Raw genomic sequence first — 18,548 nt, 5'->3', positions numbered from 1 at the left:
GAAAGGGATTGAAAACAAATCAGCCAGTATCATAATGCCTCTGTATAAATCGATGGTGAGGCCTCATTTGGAGTACTGTGTACAGTTCTGGTCGCCACACCTTAAAAAAGATATCATAGCACTGGAAAAAGTACAGAGAAGGGCAACTAAAATGATTAAAGGGTTGGAACACTTTCCCTATGAGGAAAGATTGAGGCGCTTGGGGCTCTTTAGCCTGGAGAAAAGACGACTGAGGGGAGACATGATAGAGGTTTACAAGATAATGCACGGGTTAGAGAAGGTAGAGAAAGATGTGTTTTTCTCCCTTTCTCACAATACAAGAACTCGTGGGCACTCTATGAAATTATTGAGCAGTCGGGTTAGAACAGATAGAAGAAAATACTACTTTACACAAAGGGTGATAAACACATGGAATTCGTTGCCACAGGAGGTGGTGGCAGCTACAAGCATTGCCAGCTTCAAGAGGGGACTGGACAAATATATGGAGCAGAGGTCCATCAGTGGCTATTAGCCACAGGAGATAGATGGTATTCTCTTTGTGGGGAGGTGGTGCTCTGTTGTCTTGGTGCTGGAAGGAAGGCAGTGGGAGGGCTTCTGGTGTCCTGGCCTCACTGACAGTCCTTTAGATGGCACTGGATTTCTAGCCACTGTGTGTGACAGAATGTTGGACTGGATGGGCCACTGGCCTGATCCAACATGGCTTTGCTTATGTTCTTATGCTTAATTTAATGAGGGTTCAGAGACCTCCTCTCCCTTCCCCCTCCAAGCATAGTCTGGTCTAGCTTCCCACCCCCCACCCCGCCCCTCAGTGGCGGACCTACATTTTTAGGACTCTGAAGCTTGAATTGTTATGGCAGCCCCTTCTCAGCCAGCAACAATAGGGCAACAGCTGGGGGGTTGGGTGCTGCAAGCCCCTGAGAATTTTGAAATTTGACCAATTACAGGGACGTTTTGAGGACTTGTGAAATGGATATTAGAGCTTATTCTAAGGTCAGTAGTATTAAGTACTTCAGCCCATTGGCTTATGATTCTGTCACTAAAATAGGCTTGTTTTAATAACAAACACTTAAAAAAACCTCCATCAATGTTGTTGAAAAATTCACTTATTAAAAAAAAAGTTGCTTCAGGGCGCCTCCAGGATTAGGGGCCCTGAAGCTTAAGCTTTGTTAGTTTCATAGTAGATCCACCCCGGCCACCCCTCCCAGTTGGTTCACCAACACTCCATGTGAATTTGGAGGGCCCCGCCCCCCAGTATGTCATAATTCAGGCTCTTCTCTTCCTGCCATGTGCTTGTAGCTCAGTAGGTCCCTTGCTGCTGACACATAGATTCCAGGTCTAGGAGGACTGAATTCAGTTAACATAAAGTTTGCAAGGGAGCTGCTGAAATAGAGCTCCGTATTCTTGTGTTTTTGGAAATCTATTCCATTTTCCTGAAGTTTTCCAACATTTTTAATAGAAATGAGCATGCGCCTTGCTTATGGTTTGTTCCATCTTTGACACAGCAGGGTTTCCCCAATATTTTTCTGTCAAAAGTTCACAGAATTTCAAGGAGCAGAACTCAAAAGATTAAAGAGAGACTGGTCCTCAGCATTTTCTTGTGGTCCACAAAGACTACCATCTATTGAAATCTGCAACTCCAACCACCAGGGATTCTTGGAGAAGTGCATCCAGGTGTTGCAATGTAACAAGAATAGCAAAGCAGAAACCCTTTCAAAACTAATCCTTGTTTTTCCAAAGAACCTGTTGTTTCTAAATTTACATTAACAATATGAAAGTGAGTTATTTTGCAGGGAAACACCACCTCTATCTCTTGTGGAAGAAGGGGAGGGGGCAGTCATCACTTTTCAGGGGCAGTCTCTCCCTCCTCCTGGGGTGCTGCTCTGAAGGACCCCTGAAAATACACGCACCAACGAAAGAAACATGCTCACGCGCAAAAGCTGCAGAAGCTTGTTTCAGTTTGTGCAGATCTTCAGTTTTCTGCCGTCCACGAGAGATGAAAGAAAAAGAGTTCTGTATCTGAAGCCAGGCATTTGTTAAAAAGTGGTTCAATGTGAAATTTGAGATGACAGTATTTTGAGAGAGAAACTCTTTACAGTGCACTCCGCTAACGTTGTGGTGTTAGTATTGCGTTATGAGTGATTCATGTGGGTAATTTTCCCAACAGTTTGTGACACCGTGTATTTTGATTTAAACACCACTGCAAAAGTTTCACTTACTGAGATTAAGTCAGTATCGTGATCTGTTAAAGAGTCTGTTAGGCTAGAGGCAAACACTAGTATATTTTTTTCCTCTGACAGTCGAAAGTGATCTGAAAGATGCAGGATTGCTTGCACTTCGATCCCGCTTCTGCCTCTAGTACGCAGGTGTTGCACATTTTTGTATTGTTTCTGGATAAGGTTAGTTGTATCAATGGAGACTGTTTGTAAGCCTAGGTAATAAAAGCTTCCTTTTGTTCAGTGTTGATGGTTTCTATTTTTAACCCCCCCCCTTTTTTTGGTGTGGCAGCTTGCTGCTCCATTTCATATATTGAGTCATTTGTAAACATTGTTTGAAAAATAGTAGCCTTGTATTTATACCTTCAAATTTCATAGGTATACCAGAGTGAAATCATTTATGTTGTACGCTTGTATTCTTAAAATTGCCATTTTCCCCCAGCACTACCCCTCTCCCCCCATGCCCCCCCCCATGGTTTAAAACTTTCTGCAAATTTTGCACCCCTTATCCTAGATGAAGGGGAAGCTTTTTTGAGAGGATGGGGAAAAGCTGCTACAGGAAGAGAAAAAGTGTCTTTCCTTCTTCGCTTGTAGGGTGTGTCCAGGGTAGAGTGGGTCTCCTTCAATCTCCTTCCTCTGTAAGTCAGATAGATGGCAATATACCTTCAATTTAAAATATAGACTCTCATTTGGTGGAAATGAGACTTGTCCTGTGGGCCAGAACCATTTCCTGACAGATGTGGTTAAATGGCTACTGGTGAACAAACTGATAACTGAATCCTGGCAAGATGAAGATAATGCTGACTGGGTAGGCTGGTGTCTTGAAACGTGCTTCCCACATTTGATGGGGTCTTGCTGGACCCTTCACTGGCTTGGTTGAGAGGACGCAGCATTACTGCTCAAGTAGCAAGCCACAAAAAATGCTCTCTTCCATCTTTTTTTAGGCCAGAAGATAGCTCTCTCCCTTGATTTGGCTGCTTGGCCATGTGGATCCATGGCACAGTGACCTTAAAGCTAGGCGGTTACTCCTGATATGCTCTACTCCAACAGTTTTGCTCATCTGTGTGAAGTCTCATGAAGGTGCCACCCTGCAAATGGGTACAGTCAGCAGTTGCCTGAACACTTGCATTCTCTGTTGTGGCTCCCACCTTGTGGAACAGCCTCCTGTATTTTCCCTGCTAGTCTGTCTCTCGTCCCTTACCTGCTTCTCTTTCCACTCTTTGTCCAATTTGAAATAGATTTAGCTACCCTGCCTTAAATCAGGCAATTGGTCCGTGAATCACGCTGGTGGAGGAACGGCGGGAGATCTTGTTTTTTGTGCCTGCGACACGCTTATGTTCAGTCCGAAAAGATCTTACGCCCAGGAGGAAGTGAGGAGTGGTCCTCACGAAACGGGTTAATTACATTTGCCTGCAAACCCCCGTCGGCGCTCTTTTTGTATACACAATTGATTTTTGTATGGACTGTCATTGCAACATTCTGGCGGCACGATCTCCTACCTACCGATTTCTCCTTCATTTATTGTAGCATTTGCACTTTAATTCATTGGACTGTTTCCGGACATATGTAGATTTGTGTATTTTGTAATTAGTGTACATTGATTAATGAACGGACGCTGTATTGATGCACTTTTGTAATTCTATGACTTTTTTGTACAACTATATGAAATTGCAGCACTTTTGCACTTTGTAATATGTAAAATTGAATTACACCTTTTGGGTTTTGATTGTATTGAGCCCTGGTTTGTTGTGTTATTAAATCAGGCAATGACAAACCACCTCTGATAGTCTCCCACCAGGGGTCGCCATAAGTCAGCTATGACTTAAGGGTATTCTCCATCACACCCTGCCTTTTCCAGGATGCTGAATGCAGGGCTTTTTTAAAAAAAAGAAAAAGAGAGAGGCAAGGAGACTCTCGGGAAGCCATGGCCCATTTAGGTAGGTATGATTACGCATTGGTGAAAGGAAAGCTTTCTCTTCATGTTTTCATCTTGTTCATGTGCTTCAGGAGCCTGTGTGTTGACAATGAAAGTGGGTTCTGGGGCTGAGCCCTGGGGGGGTTATGTCATCAAGATTTATGGTATTCTTGCATAGATAGGTCAGCTAAAGCTGTTCCCTATACATCTCTCACAGCTGGCTGACTAATGTAGAATTTGTTCTTCAGGCACCTTCCTGTACTACATGAACTCCATGTTTATAATAATGTGCTTATATACCATTCTTCTAGACTGATTAGTGCCTCAGAGCAGTGAACAACATCAGTGTTGTTGTTATCCACACAATACAGCTAAGGCTGAGAGGAGTGGCTTGCCCAAGGCCACCTGCTGAGTTAATAGCAGTCATGGGATTCAAACCAGCAGAGTGCTGGTTTTCAGCCTGACCACTTAGCCAGTTATAGGGAATGGCAGGATGGATTATGGAGAAAATTCAGGTATGTAGGGGTTACAAAGGGCATCTGGGCCCGAGGATTGGGTCTGTGGTCCTTTGAGCTCTGATTCTCAGTTTTGTATCAAGCAAAATGTGTCCAAAGGAAGAAAATGAGATTAAATGTGTCCAAAATCTTCATAATTTGTTACATAGCATATTTGAAAGAGTTGTAACTTCTGATTCATTTCTGTGGCTTTTGTGCAGTCCTGCATGAGACTATGCATGTACTGGTCAGTTGTATAGATGAAAGTTCGTAAGAATCTAGCACCTCCCCTCTCAGCGCAAGCCATCATTTCCCCACCCAAACAGCACGTGATGAGGGAAAAGACATTTTCCTCCCTCATTTCATCCTTTGCCTCCATGGAGGGAGAACCTTTGCCTTATGTCAATTTTTACCCCAGTGTTGTTGAAAACTATTTCTTGGTGATTATGGCTCTTTTCATGTAGTATACCAAATGCAGTACCAACATGGTGAAACCTGACAGACATGATCTGTACCTAATCTGTTTAGGAGAAGACCTTAATGTTGGAGACTGTAAAATGTGCCAAGAACTCGTACCCAAGGCTTTGCCGTGAGAGAGCAGCTCAATAAAGGCAACTAGAGATGGGCACAAAATACGAAAAAACTGAAACGAGTGTTTCGTGTTTCGTCGCATTCCATGAATCATGAACTTTCATGAAATTGTCCCGTTTCACGAAACGATTCATTAATTTCGTGATTTGTCAGAACCCAGGGCACTTCAGTGGCCTCCTTCATACCCAGAGATGCCAAACTTGCAGGGAGACTTCAGCAGGCTCTCCTCCAGCCACCCTCACCCAACAAGCCAGCAAGAACAAATGCTCTAAATAATAATAATATAAGCAAAGAAATTTAAAACAAAAAAAAGTAGGCCTCAGTCAAGCTAGGCCCCAGAGCCAGACAATGCCCTGAGACTGGGGTTGGGTGGGGTGGAAGAAAGAAGGCACCCTCACCCAACGACCTTCCCAGCAAGGCCAAGAGCTGAAAATAAGAAAGAGGCTTTTCAGTCTCTTTTAAAGCATCAGCAAATCCAGCCAAAAGCTCTAAATTCCACTCTCTCACTCCAAATCCCAGCAACAGGACCTCCCTCTCCCTGTATCTGCTAGAACTGAAAACCACGAGGCAGAGAGCAGTGCCTTATATAAGAAATGCTCACATAGAGCAGAACAGGAGGTCTCTGACTGGCTGGCAGACCTGCCTAACAGGGTTTGGAGGGATGAGATTGATGTTTCCATGCTACAGAAGGCCCATCTCCTCAGTTACCTAGGGGATTAAACCCCCCTGCTCCTTGCTGTATAGGGCAGAATGGAAGCTCTCTAGTTGCCAGGGAGAGCTGCCTATCAAGGTTATGTGGGTTAAGATTGGGGTTTCCAATGGCAACAAAAAGTCTGCAGACATTCTGGGCCTATGTTGCCTAGGGAATTAATGGATCGGCGCCAGCCTGTCTGGCATCACGAATTGAACAAATCATCCCCAAAAGTCATGAATTTTTGAAAACAGTGGCCCCCACGAAATGTGTTTTGCGAAACATGAATTGGCCCAATTTGTCACGAAATTTGATTCGTATTTCGATTCGTGCCCATGTCTAAAGGCAACCCTTTAGTAGAAGGCTTTGGGGGCACTGACCCTCAGCTCCCAAAGTGGTCGACTGACAGAAAAAGGGGCCTATGCACCATCAACTATGCCCCTGGCTTCACCATTAGATCTCAATGTCGAAATCAGCATTGGTTCTGAGAAGTGTTTCAGAACATCCACCTCCCTCTCCCAAAGCAAAGGTGAAATCTAAACTATCTAATGTCTCACTCCAGCGCCATTCTTCGCCATCTAAGCATGGCTCCAACAAGATGCCAGTAGCTGACTGCATCTCTCCACCTCACACACCAACACCATCACAGAGGCCGTTGGGCAACGATCAGTCTTTGGACAATGAATTAGTGGGGATGCCTCCTCCCTCTCCTCTACACCAGCAATAGCGTCAGAAGCTACTGCAGCAATCAGTGTCAGAGCTTGGATCCGTGCTTGTGTCTCCATTCAAATGAGATCTGAATCAACCTCAGTGGTTTCCTTATCCTTTGGCTCCTTCCTCAGTGTTGTGCCTGCAGTGGGGCATATGGAACCAGCAGTCAGTGATGTACCCAGTTTTAACCCTTTGGTCCGATGCCAGTTTCTGTCAACACCAAGCCACTTCCTGGGCTATCAGTGTTGAGGATGGGCCAACATTCCACCATAGGGCAGGAACTGATCTCCAACTCTGAGGAAGATGTCACCCTCCATTCAGAGTTTGAATCTGATGCTGCCTCTGATCCTTTTGAGGGCAAAGGAACTCTTTAGTGTAAAGTCAGAGGACTCCTTCAATAGGATGAAGAAAAACCAGATTAAATCTAAATCAGTGAGTCTAACAGATCAACCTCCCCCAGGTGTAATTTGTTACAAGACACTTTCTAGAGAGTTGAAACTTCTGGTACTGACTTCTTTTTAAACCCATATTCGAATTTCAGTTCTGTATTACTGCAGAGGTTTCTGTTGTATTTAAACTGCTTCTTGCCCTGTTCCTGTGTTAGGAAGGTGGTATGAAACGCTGGAAAATAAATTGGTGCTGAAACTTGTCATCTACTCTCTCACACAAACACCCACCTACATCTATGGAAGAAGTATTTCTACATTTTATTTTCAACATGTTATTGTTACAACATGCACATGATACCAAGTCCTCCAACCAGATCTATTTCTAGTGGGGTTTGTTTGCTTTTAACTTTGTGCTGTGACTCTTCTGGGTGTAATAATCAGAAGAGCTGCGCATCCTAATCTGTGCTGTGATGTGCTTTTCTGTTGGATTCTATAGGGTGCACCTCACAAAATGTATTTCTTTCTCCCAGCATCCTTGTATAGTAGTAGTCAGTCACTGTTAGTGGCTATTACAGTCGTCACTTGTATAATTGTCATTGTTAGTTCATTGACAGATGTGCTCTTGAGTCTGAAAGAGTGACTTTCCCAAAATTTCTAAGGCAGGGAAAGGAACAGTATTTGAACTGTGTATCCCACTTACAGATTTTCAGCATAAGTTTTAACAAGGTAAAATTGCCAGTAAAGTGTTTATTTGTTTAAAAGATCTTTGTGCCATCTTTCCATCCAAATAGGGTTCCCAAGGTGGCAAACATTAAAACATTTCAATGTTAAAACATTAAGACATTAAAGCAGCATTTAAAATATAAGTGTGTATAAAATATTTAAATCAATAAAAACACAACATAACCAGAGGGGAGGGTCAGTAACAGTTAGTAGGGGAATGCTAAACAAAACAAAGTATTTGCCCACTCGTGGAAGACCGTGAAAGAGGGAGAGGAACAAATCTCCCCTGGGTGGGAGTTCCAAAGTTTTGGCACCACAACAGAGACCCTTTCCCTGGTTGCCACCCATCTAGCCTCAGATGGTGGGGGCAGCTGAAGCAGGGCCTCCAAAGATGACCAGAGTAAATGGGCAGGGTCATATGAGAGCAGGCAGACCTTAAGGTATAAAGAGTATATTCAGTTACTACAAACTGAATTAAGAGGAGTGGGGCAGAAACAGTTAGCAGCTGTGATAGCTCTCCTTATTAAATAGTTGATTCTCAGAGATTTTCAAGGTGATATATTAGAAACCTAGAATCTGTCTACATTGTGTTCAATTTCTAAATGTTGGCAGAGAGCCTCTTGGCAGAGAGTCACGATATTCCCTAGTGTTGGAAACTGAATATTTTATTTTTATTTTATTTATTTATATTTCAATTTATATACCGCCCATCCTCAGGGGCTCTGCAGTATGTACAGCTGCAGTATTAAGTGAACTTGGGGAAGTAATTCCATTTGAAATTAATGGGACTTGCTTCTGAGTTAATCTGGTTAGGACACATACTTCGAAGTAAGTCCCTTTGAAATCAGTGGGATCAGCTCCTGAGGCGTGCTTAGAATTGCACCTAAATCTGCTGACTGAAATCATGGCATTTTCCTTCTAAAGCTAAATTTAACAAGCTAAGAAAGTGCTTTGCTGATAGTACGAGGGAAGGAAATTATATATATCACCCTGAAATCTTTGGAGAGAAAGGTGGGGGAAAAAATAGAAAAATAGTAAAATACCTGGATTCATGCCACAGTAGCATCGAGATTAGGCTACTATTAGGATACACACTACATAGGTCTTCCTTCAAAGTCAACTCAGAGACTCCAGCTGGTGCAGAATGCTGTAGTTCAATTATTATTGTTGCTAAGGGAGCTTCTGTTTATTGTGACGATTATTATCAGGAGCTAGCTGGCGTATGCATATTTCTCCATCAGTTACTGGGCTCAATTCAAAGTTTTGACCATCACATACAAGGTCCTTCATGAACTTGGCCCCTCATATCTGCAGGACCACCTCTTCCTTTATGATCTGCCATGACAACATCGCCCATCTGAACAGGGCCTTCAGCAAGTACCACCTTGCAGTTGGGCAAAATCAACAGCTGCCTGTATACGCACGTTCTCTGTGATGGCCCCCACCTTATGGAATAGCCTTCCTTAAGGGATCAGGAATCGAGATGGGCACGAACCGAAATACGAACCAAAGTTTGGCACAAACCAGGCCAGCTCGTGGTTCGTGAACTGGTGGTTCGTTAGAGCCCATTTCTGACAAACCATCATGAACTTTAAGGCGGTTCATTTTTCAGTTCATCATTGCAGACAGCTTGGCGCCGATCAATCAGTTTCCTAGGCAATGGGGGACCTGCAGACCTTCTGCTGACCCAGAAGTGGTGATTTGCTAGCCCAGAAGTGACATTTTCACAAACCAAATGAACTGGTTCGCAAACGGGCAGATTCGTGAACGTTTGTGGTCCGTTAAATATGACGAACCACGAACCGCATGGTTCTTTTTTTTCCTGGTTCATGCCCATCTCTAATCAGGAAAGCTCCCACTGTCTTGGCTTTCTGCAAACTATGCACAACTGAATTATTCAGGAGGTCTTTTTTACTCAGGCAGTAGGGCTGTGCTGTAAGGAAATGATTCAAAGAGATGTTTTGGTAATGGGACAGGGATTATTACTAATGAGTGCTGACTTTGAAGGCGCATACTCTCCTTCTTGGTAGTTCCCATGTTGTTTAATGGGTCCCTTCAGATTATTATTTTTTTCAGAAATCTTTCATCTCCGTATTCCTGTATTTGAATTTTATGCTTCTTTTCAAATTTCCGCTCCGTTCACCTGTTGTATTGATTATTGAATGTGCCAGCTATTGATTGTATGGACATTCACTGTGTAATCCTCCATGAGTCTCTATAGCCCTTGTGAAACTTCTTCAAATCCGGGATAAAATCAGGTGGGAGACAAAGAACTACCGCCTGGGGAAGATGGGTTTTCTATGGAGAGAGGGAGAGCAGGGACAAAGAACTGGATCTGGTGGATGGATGTTGAGGCAGAAAAATGGATGGTAGATAATTTTTTAGGAGCAGAATCTGTCATTTAGTCTTGAGACCCAGTGCTTTTCAGACATGTGTCTCTGGTACTCAAACTCAGAATCCCATTTCAGGATTGGATCTAGCAGAAATTTCTGCTGATAGAATAGACATGACTTTTGCCACTTTACCTTATGTCTCTAGTGGGCCCCTATCTCCCAGAAACCATATTGGGGGTCATTTTTGGCTGCATTGGGAGGGGAGGTGCAAGGAAGTCATGCCCTGCTGACTGAAATCCCTTCTTCTGTAAGGTGAGGTTTTCCAAAGAATCCAGCATCTTACCTTGAGCTACACAGTAGCCTCAATTTCACGAGTTTCATTCATTTGCATAGCAGTATGAAATTAGGTGGCTCATGTTGGAGGCCAGATAACTTAATATTCCAATTTTAAAAAATCCTAGCAAGTTCAGCGGTTTGCAGTTCTGAATTGTCAGGGCCAAACCATGGCTTCCTGGTTCAGATGATTCGATGCAAGCCATAGAGGATGAGAGCCACAGAGCACAAGGGGAGGAGGGAATGGGAAGAGGGGGCTTGTGAACACAGGGCTCTTTCTAGGCTCATTCACACAGTGCAAAACTCATGATTTTGTATTGCATCAGAACTAAGTTTTCATTTTGTTCAGGAGAATAAGCCTTTATGAATGAGCAGCACTGCTGATTTTGTAACATCCTATCCTAAAGGAAATCATCATGTAGATGTCATTCATTGTAATTTAACTTTCCTTTGTCCCTGAAGGTTGTCCCTAAGTGCTTAATCAATTCAGGCAAAGCAATCATGATTCTAGATAAAGCAGAATATGCACAAATATTTCAGCAAAATATCATTTGTCTTCAAAAGGAATCAGCGTGAATGACTGTACTATAGCTAAGAATCTTCAGAGTGAGATCTCGGTAAATGTTGGGATAAGTGATTGTTTTAATTGCTCCTACCTTAGAATAAACTCTTGCCTTTGACTCTGTAACCTGTTTTCCATGATATTTTCACTGTTTTCTTGTTTCCTTTCTGCCTCTAGTTATACAGGCTGCTATGGGTCTTGATAATTGCCATTTAAAATATTTGGCATAGTAAATATGTGTCTCCTGAACAATTGGCAGACAGCTTTTTAGTGGGACAAACAATGTCCAGCCAGTGAGATGGAGCAATAAAAGTTCTCTTGTGCCTGTAGGAACTAGGGGTGTGCAGTGGGGAAATATTCAGTTTCCGGAATAACCCAAAACGATCTGGAATAACCCAAAACCCAAAGTGGCAAGCACTGCCGCTTCAGCCTCTGGCGGCCGGCAAAGCGGAAGCGAACGCCACCGCCTGCGCTGCCGCCGCTTTGGCCTCTGCGGCGGCCGGCAGGGCAGCAGCAACCGCCAGCGCCTGCACCACCCATGCTGCCACTTTGGCCTCTGCGGCAGGCGGCAGTAAAACGCCGGCGCCGCCGTTTCGGTCTCTCTGGCAGCCGGCAAGGCAGCACCAAAATGCCACCACCCACGCCACCGCTTCGGCCTCTGCAGCTGGCAGGGCGGCAGTGAACGCCACCACCACCAAAAGGATGCCCCAGGTAAGTAGGATGGTGGTGGAAGGGCGGGCAGCCGGGCACCCTTTAAAAAGCCCCCGAAGCTTCCTGCAGCAATCTGAAATTGCTTCGGGAAGCTTTGATTCAGCATTTTCAAATCAAGGCCATCATACTGGCCCCGATTCAGAAATACCAAATCTTTACTAATCGGGCCCAGTTTGGGGTTTTTTTCCGAACCGGGAACCCAAAGCGCACACTCCTAGTAAGAACAGAGCTTCTCAGTCGTTCACGATAAGGCAACTTTGCAAGCTAAAATTATTTGGCTTGTAATGAAAATATCCCACTAAGTATATTCTAGTTCTGGATCCGTTTGCTGTAACCTTTTCCTAGTTCAGATTGGTTTTGCAAGTGGATCTCATCTGATTTGCCTCGAAAACTTTCACTGATCATGATTGGCATTTCTGTTGGTTGGCACCAATAATGAACACTACTTTGAACATTCTGGAGGATTAAAAATTTGGATTAAATAAATGTCACTGCACAGCTTTTTATCTCCTCACCATACATTTAAGTGAAATAAATGTTTTTATCAGTATATTTGTTAGTGTCTGCTTTTGGTGACAAGGGGTCAGTGATAGAGCATTCTTAGTATAATAGGGATGTATGAAACCCCTGAGAAGTCTTTCTAGTCATATTGGAAGTCTCTAATTTCCTCACACATTTTGCACAAGCAAGATCCTCCAAACTAGAGGTTTCTGTAAAATTTCTGTGAAACTGAGTTTCTGTAAAACTTCCTTCTTGACAGGCTTTTTGTTCTGTGTTCTTTTTTTTAAAAGAACCAACCATGACCGCAGTCTACAGAGCTTCTTTATTTAAGGCAAACAAAAAGGAGAGAGTCCCTTGCTAGAGCAAAACAACCAGAAGGACCTAACTAGTTCTAAGAGACCCAAATAAATATACTTCTTTATTTTTTAACAAAAGTGCAAGTGCTGTAAGTGCAAGAACTTATAACGTTATATTACTACCATTTCAAATATTACAGATCCTCCTATATATACCAGTGCTATAAATACAGTGATAGAAAATCACAATCCATCTATACATTCAAGAAGTCTATTTGAATCCTAACACAAGGTAAGTATCCATGTCCAAAATCCAGAATGAGAGCAGCTTGTTTTTTCTTCTCCTTTACAGGCAGAACATTCCAGGAGGAAAGCAGAGGAGGCAAAATCTCCTGGGCAGTTGGCAACGGGTACCCCAGCCTTGGTTATATCCCGTTTTGCGTTGTTTTTTCAAGCCAAATTATTTACTGCCTGGAGGCACAAATTTATATTTATACATATTTTCAAGCAATAAACCCCATACAAAGTTAATAAATATAATATAAAAGTTAAAAGTACAGAAATTACTTACACGTTCCTTCTTAACAAAACCCTAACAAGCATTGGTGAGTATCTTCCTATGGTCATACAGTAATTAGAGGTCGACACGTTATATACACCATTCCCCATTAAAGCATTCACAGATGGCTTAAAGAGACGTTGTCCAAATGTGTATCACAATTTCACCATCAAAATAAGAAGTCAGTTTCATTATTGGCTTGAAAAAGCAATGCACAACGGGATATAACCAAGGCTGGTGTACCCGTTGCCAACTGCCCAGGAGATTTTGCCTCGTCTGCTTTCCTCCTGGAATGTTCTGCCTGTAAAGGAGAAGAAAAAACAAGCTGCTCTCATTCTGAATTTTGGACATGGATACTTATATTGTGTTAGGATTCAAATAGACTTCTTGAATGTATAGATGGATTGTGATTTTCTATCACTGTATTTATAGCATTGGTATATATATATAGGAGGATCTGTAATATTTGAAATGGTAGTAATATAATGTTATAAGTTCTTGCACTTACAGCACTTGCACTTCGTTAAAAATGAAAAGTATATTTATTTGGGTCTTTTAGAACTAGTTAGGTTCTTCTGGCTGTTCTGCTTCTTTATTTAAGGACTTGCATACATCAACATCATTATCATCATCATCATTCTCCTCCTCCTCCATTTTATCCTCACAACAACCCTGTGAGGTAGGTTCAGCTGAGAGACTGTGATGGTCCAAGGTCATCCGTGGCAGAGCAGGGATTCCAATCTGGATGCCCTAGTCTGACACTCGTACGACCACACCATGCTGGTTCCCTAAGGGTTTTGTATTGTGTTCTGTGAACTGCAATCCGTCTATGCTGCCTAGCAAGTCTCTAAAGTAATTTTGGGGATGGAGGGAAGAAGGAAAGCCAAAAGCTGCTCTGAGTGGTTGTGCCACAGCATGTGATGTGTAATAGATAGCCTGGAGTGAAGGCTGCTGAGATACAAATCTGCAAAGACCTATTGAAAGTTTAAATGAAAGCACCAAGGTTAAACTTTTGTGCTGAAGGATAACCTGAGAAAAGAGAGGAATTTAACAAGCATTTGTGACCTGTGGATTGGTGAAGGTTTAAAATTAGATCGGCTTCTTGCACAATTGTCAAACATTAAAAATGGTTAGGGGAGCAGCCACAGTTTACGGAATGCTGCAGCCTTTGTGTGGATCCAGCAATCTGTGGGGAGGAGGGGTGATAGGTATGGGTGTTGCCCATCCCCCCCTTGCAGTGCTTTCCCAACCATTGTGTAGTTTAATAGCCTCACTTGTTATGAATTTAAAAAGAGGGATGCTTGTGCACAAGCCTAGCAACTAGCCAGGCTGGTGTAAATCCTGGCTTAATATCCCTTAGAAGTGGCATCCAAATGCAGTCGTCGTTTTGGATTTTTTTGTATATGGGAGCATAGCTTACAGAACAGCTACTCTCATCTTCATGAGGGGCTCCATGCTGACGAACATGGCGCATGATACTTGGGAGACCCCACAATGTGCCACACATGTAGCCTTCCCCCACACCTTCCTTGCCGTTTCCAGGTGGCTGTACAAGAATGCACATATGCTGTTTTTAAAACGAGAGCCACCTTATTACTCTCAGTAAAAAGCCATTTAAAGCATTCTAACATGCCATTTGCAGTTGACGATGCAGTTACAATTTAAGCCATTGCTTCTAATTTAAGATTTGTACACAGGTTCAAATCCGAGATCCTGAGCTAATCCTGCCGTGCATTAATCGTGGCTAAAATGCATTTGTAACACCAAGCTTCAGTAAAGTCTGCCTGGGGGCGCGAAGGACATCAAGGACTGCTTGACTGCAAAGAGGTTGCACAATCTCTTAATCCCACTGTTAAGGGCTGACTCATGTTGGTCTGCATTGTCTCACTGTGTCCGTTAATTCATGCTAGTGGTTTCCTGTTCTGATATTTAGAGTGGCTCAGAATAATTCAAGCCTAGTTTTGTAAAGATGTTCTGAAGTGGGAGGAGATGTAGGACAGCACTTCAGTCTCAGGAAGGAAATCAGGAAAAACATGGTGGAGATAATCGGCTTTGAAGACTTTAAATCCGTGCTTCCCAAATGTAGTCTTGGTTCTAGCACAACACCTTGTGAAGCTTTGTCCAGCTGTCATAATGCAGTCTTTCCTGAAAGACCCAGGAAAGGTTTGTAAAAAATTTTTTTCTCTGTGCTGCTTAGCTGATTGCTTCATATCTGGTGCTCTTCTTAGTCCATGTTCTGTTTCTAGGACTAAACTAATTTGACAACATTGGTGGGGAGGGATGGGAGTAGCTCAGGATATTATTCCAATGCTCATAAGTAGCTCTCATTAAAGAAATGGTGAGAAAATTTACTAGGTGTTGAGGGGCCCAGCACAAGAGTATTATGAAGTGGGTGATGAAAAGTGCAGTCAAGCCATAGCTAACGTGGTAACCCCTGTGGGGTTTTCAAGGCAAGAGGACTAACAGAGGTGGTTTGCCATTGCCTGCTTCTGCAACCCTGGTCATCTTTGGAGATCTCCCATCCAATTACTAACCAAGACCAACCCTGCTTCCGTTTTGAGATCTGATTAGATCAGTATTGCCTGAGCTATCCAGGTCAGGGTAGTAATGTGAAGACTTATGAGGAGAAACAGAAAAATAAGAAAAGCATTGTTTCTTTCTGAGGACTTCCTCCTTCCGTTTTTCAAATGGAAAACCTGCTATGAAGTATTTTCCCCCCTTTTGGAATGAGTGAAATACCAGATGAGATTTTACTCAGTGTATAGTGTTAATTTTTTAAATATAAGACTATCTACAGCATTGGATAATGTGTGTATGTACTGTAGACATATAGAATAGAGTTTCAAGAATGTGTCTTGTTTAGAAATGTGAATAGTTTTGGCAACAGTTAATATGCTATAATGTGTCTGCAACAATTAGAGTTTACTGTTTTTAGTGTTAAGCAGGGCTTTTTTTCTGGGAAAAGAGGTGGTGGAACTCAGTGGTGAAGCTCAAGACTGCACAATGATGTCACTTTGGGTCACTTGGAACAAGGGGGGAGTTTTTTAAAGTTTAAATCGCCCTTGGTGAAAATGGTCACATGGCTGGTGGCCCCACCGCCTGATCTCCAGACAGAGGGGAGTTTAGATTGCCCTCCATGCCACTGGCGCAGAGGGCAATCTAAACTCCCCTCTGTCTGGAGATCAGGGGGCGGGGCCACCGGCCATGTGACCATTTTCAAGAGGTGCCAGAACTCCGTTCCACCGCGTTCCTGCTGAAAAAAAGCCCTGGTGTTAAGAAGTTTAATTTGGTATTCAAATTTGTGACTAAGACTGCTTTTCTCCAAATATTTTTCTTTACTAAAGAATTTTTGTTTTCAACTTCTATTTTTCCCTACCTCTCAGATGGCAAAAAAATTAAGGTATGGGTGCTAAGTTTGCAGTTCTGTCTAAAGTGCTGATCCTATTTGCAATTTTGCTTATAGGCCTTTTAAATCTGAGGGGCCCTGGTTGAAATCCTCACTCTGCCATGAAGCTTGCCGGGTGTGATCTTGGGTGGTGATGAAAATAAAATGGAAGAAGAGAGAGTGATGCACGCTGTGTTGAGCACCTTGGTGAAAAGGCTGGATAAAAATGCGCAGTAAATAAAATATGCCATTGTACAATTTTTATGCTAAATTATACATGTTAAAGCAGCACAGTAAGTTTAGGATTGATAGAAAAGTAAGTTTTGCACATATTTCAGCCCCCCCCCCCCATTTCTACTTGGGGGAGGCTTCCCCTGTGGTTTCAAAAGTTCTGAGAATTTTACATCTCTACACAATTAGGATGTAGATTTAATTGGTTGTGTGGGTTTGGTTAGCAGCTCTTGGCAAGTTCACGAGGAAAGTCTAAATGAGGGTAGGGGAAAGAATATGGCAATATGAATGCCAGTGAAACACCTAAGGCAAATTATATAGAAAAAAAAAGAGTAAGCTTAGTGAGGGAAAACAGTAGCTTGGCACTATTCTACATAGTGCTTTGTGCTTGAAAATCCACAAGTTAAGTTGAACCTTTTCTTGAATTGTCCTGTCTACTAATTTTTGGGAACCGGTCAGAGACACGCTTCCTCCTTATCAGCAAACTGTTTCTCAATAAATGAGTCATGTGCTTCCATGCTCCCTCCCTCCCCTTATGCGACTGGAGTCCGTCAGTGACTTTTCAGCTTTAGCGCAAGCCATAATTTGCTATTACATCCAAACCAGCCAAGCTGGGAATGCAGAGCCCAAAGAGTAGCTTGCAGTTCTAGTTTACAGGGCAAGTTCAAATCATAGGACACTGGTTTGGATGTAACGGCAAATTGTGGTTTGCTGCAAACCAGGGTGTGGGGAAAAGGGATAAGAGTATGTGAGGAAGAAGGCAAGAGGGAGCATGCAAGCACTATATCTGAACAATGCCTAGGAAAAAATAAATTAGGATTGGGAGTAGAGGCTGAGCTTTTGAGTTACGTTCTCTCACTGCCGTGGAGGGGCTGAACTTGAGTCTGGCCTGCAGTGTATTAAAAATTCACTCCTACCCCAGAATCAAAGACAAAAGGGCCCAGCTTCCACGTGCTGTATCACGGGTTGTAATGATTCCAAGTAAATGTGTGCATGTGTCTTTAAATGCTTGGTGTGAGATAGGTGAAGAGTGGGGGTTGAAAGAGATGGATGAGTGAGTGATATGATTGGTTGATGACTGAGAGGGTGGGCGGAGTGAATGCAGTTGGAGACTGAGAGGAGAGAGAAAGGTTGGCAGTCAGAAGAAAGCAGGCTAGCTGTGTGCTGCCTGAATATGTTGAAGTGTTTATGAGAGAAATATAACCTGTGTGGAACCTGAGCTGAGCATGTTTGTGGAAGGACACTCAGTCAGGGAAAGAGAGGCCAGCTGTGTGCTGCCTGAGCAGGTTTCATATTTCTGTGAATAAGAGAAAGAGAGGCTAGCTGTGTGCTGCCTGAGGAGTTTTCTGTGAGAGAAATATAGAGCCTAGAGAAAGAGGCTAACTGTGTGTGAAGCCTTACAAGAGATCTGTGTGAAAGAGTTTAAATGAAGTAACATTAAGAACTAAGAACTACTTTTATGAAACCAATACGCTTCTTGAAAAATAAACATTTATTTTGTTTTGTTATATCCCAGAGTAGCTGTCAGTGTTATATCCCATTCCTATCCTCAGGGCCACGTAGAACCACGAAGAAGCCTGACGCTTAGGAATGTTACCAAAGGGAAAACTTAATTAAAACATATTGGAATATAATATTCCTGGTGGCAGCTAACTACCCAGAGGGTGTAAGGGGAAGATTAAAAGAAAAATCTACCCCCAAAAAGTAAAGGTCATAACGGGTCCTCAACATGGTACCCACTGACACCTTTCCTGGTGCCTACAAAGTGATTTTAGACAGTGGGTGGGCTTTTGCCCAACACGTCTTCTGATTGGACATTAGAAATTTGATTGGCTGTGCAGGTTTTTAGAAATGTTGCTTCGGCGGCAGCTGCCGCCACTGCACAAGGGTTTTCACTATGGGATTGAAGG

The 18,548-nt window shown here is 42.9% G+C and overlaps 1 protein-coding gene across 4 annotated transcripts in view; it reads left to right on the top strand.

Moving 5' to 3' along the window:
• The window catches only part of FBXW11 (F-box and WD repeat domain containing 11), a 126,370-nt gene that overhangs the window by 54,307 nt on the left and 53,515 nt on the right, over positions 1 to 18,548 (top strand). The gene's annotated exons all lie outside the window — the stretch shown is intronic.

Source organism: Eublepharis macularius, chromosome 1 (assembly GCF_028583425.1).
Source record: "Eublepharis macularius isolate TG4126 chromosome 1, MPM_Emac_v1.0, whole genome shotgun sequence".
In the NCBI taxonomy this organism is placed as follows: domain Eukaryota; kingdom Metazoa; phylum Chordata; class Lepidosauria; order Squamata; family Eublepharidae; genus Eublepharis; species Eublepharis macularius.
This window is presented reverse-complemented; position numbering and strand designations above follow the sequence as displayed.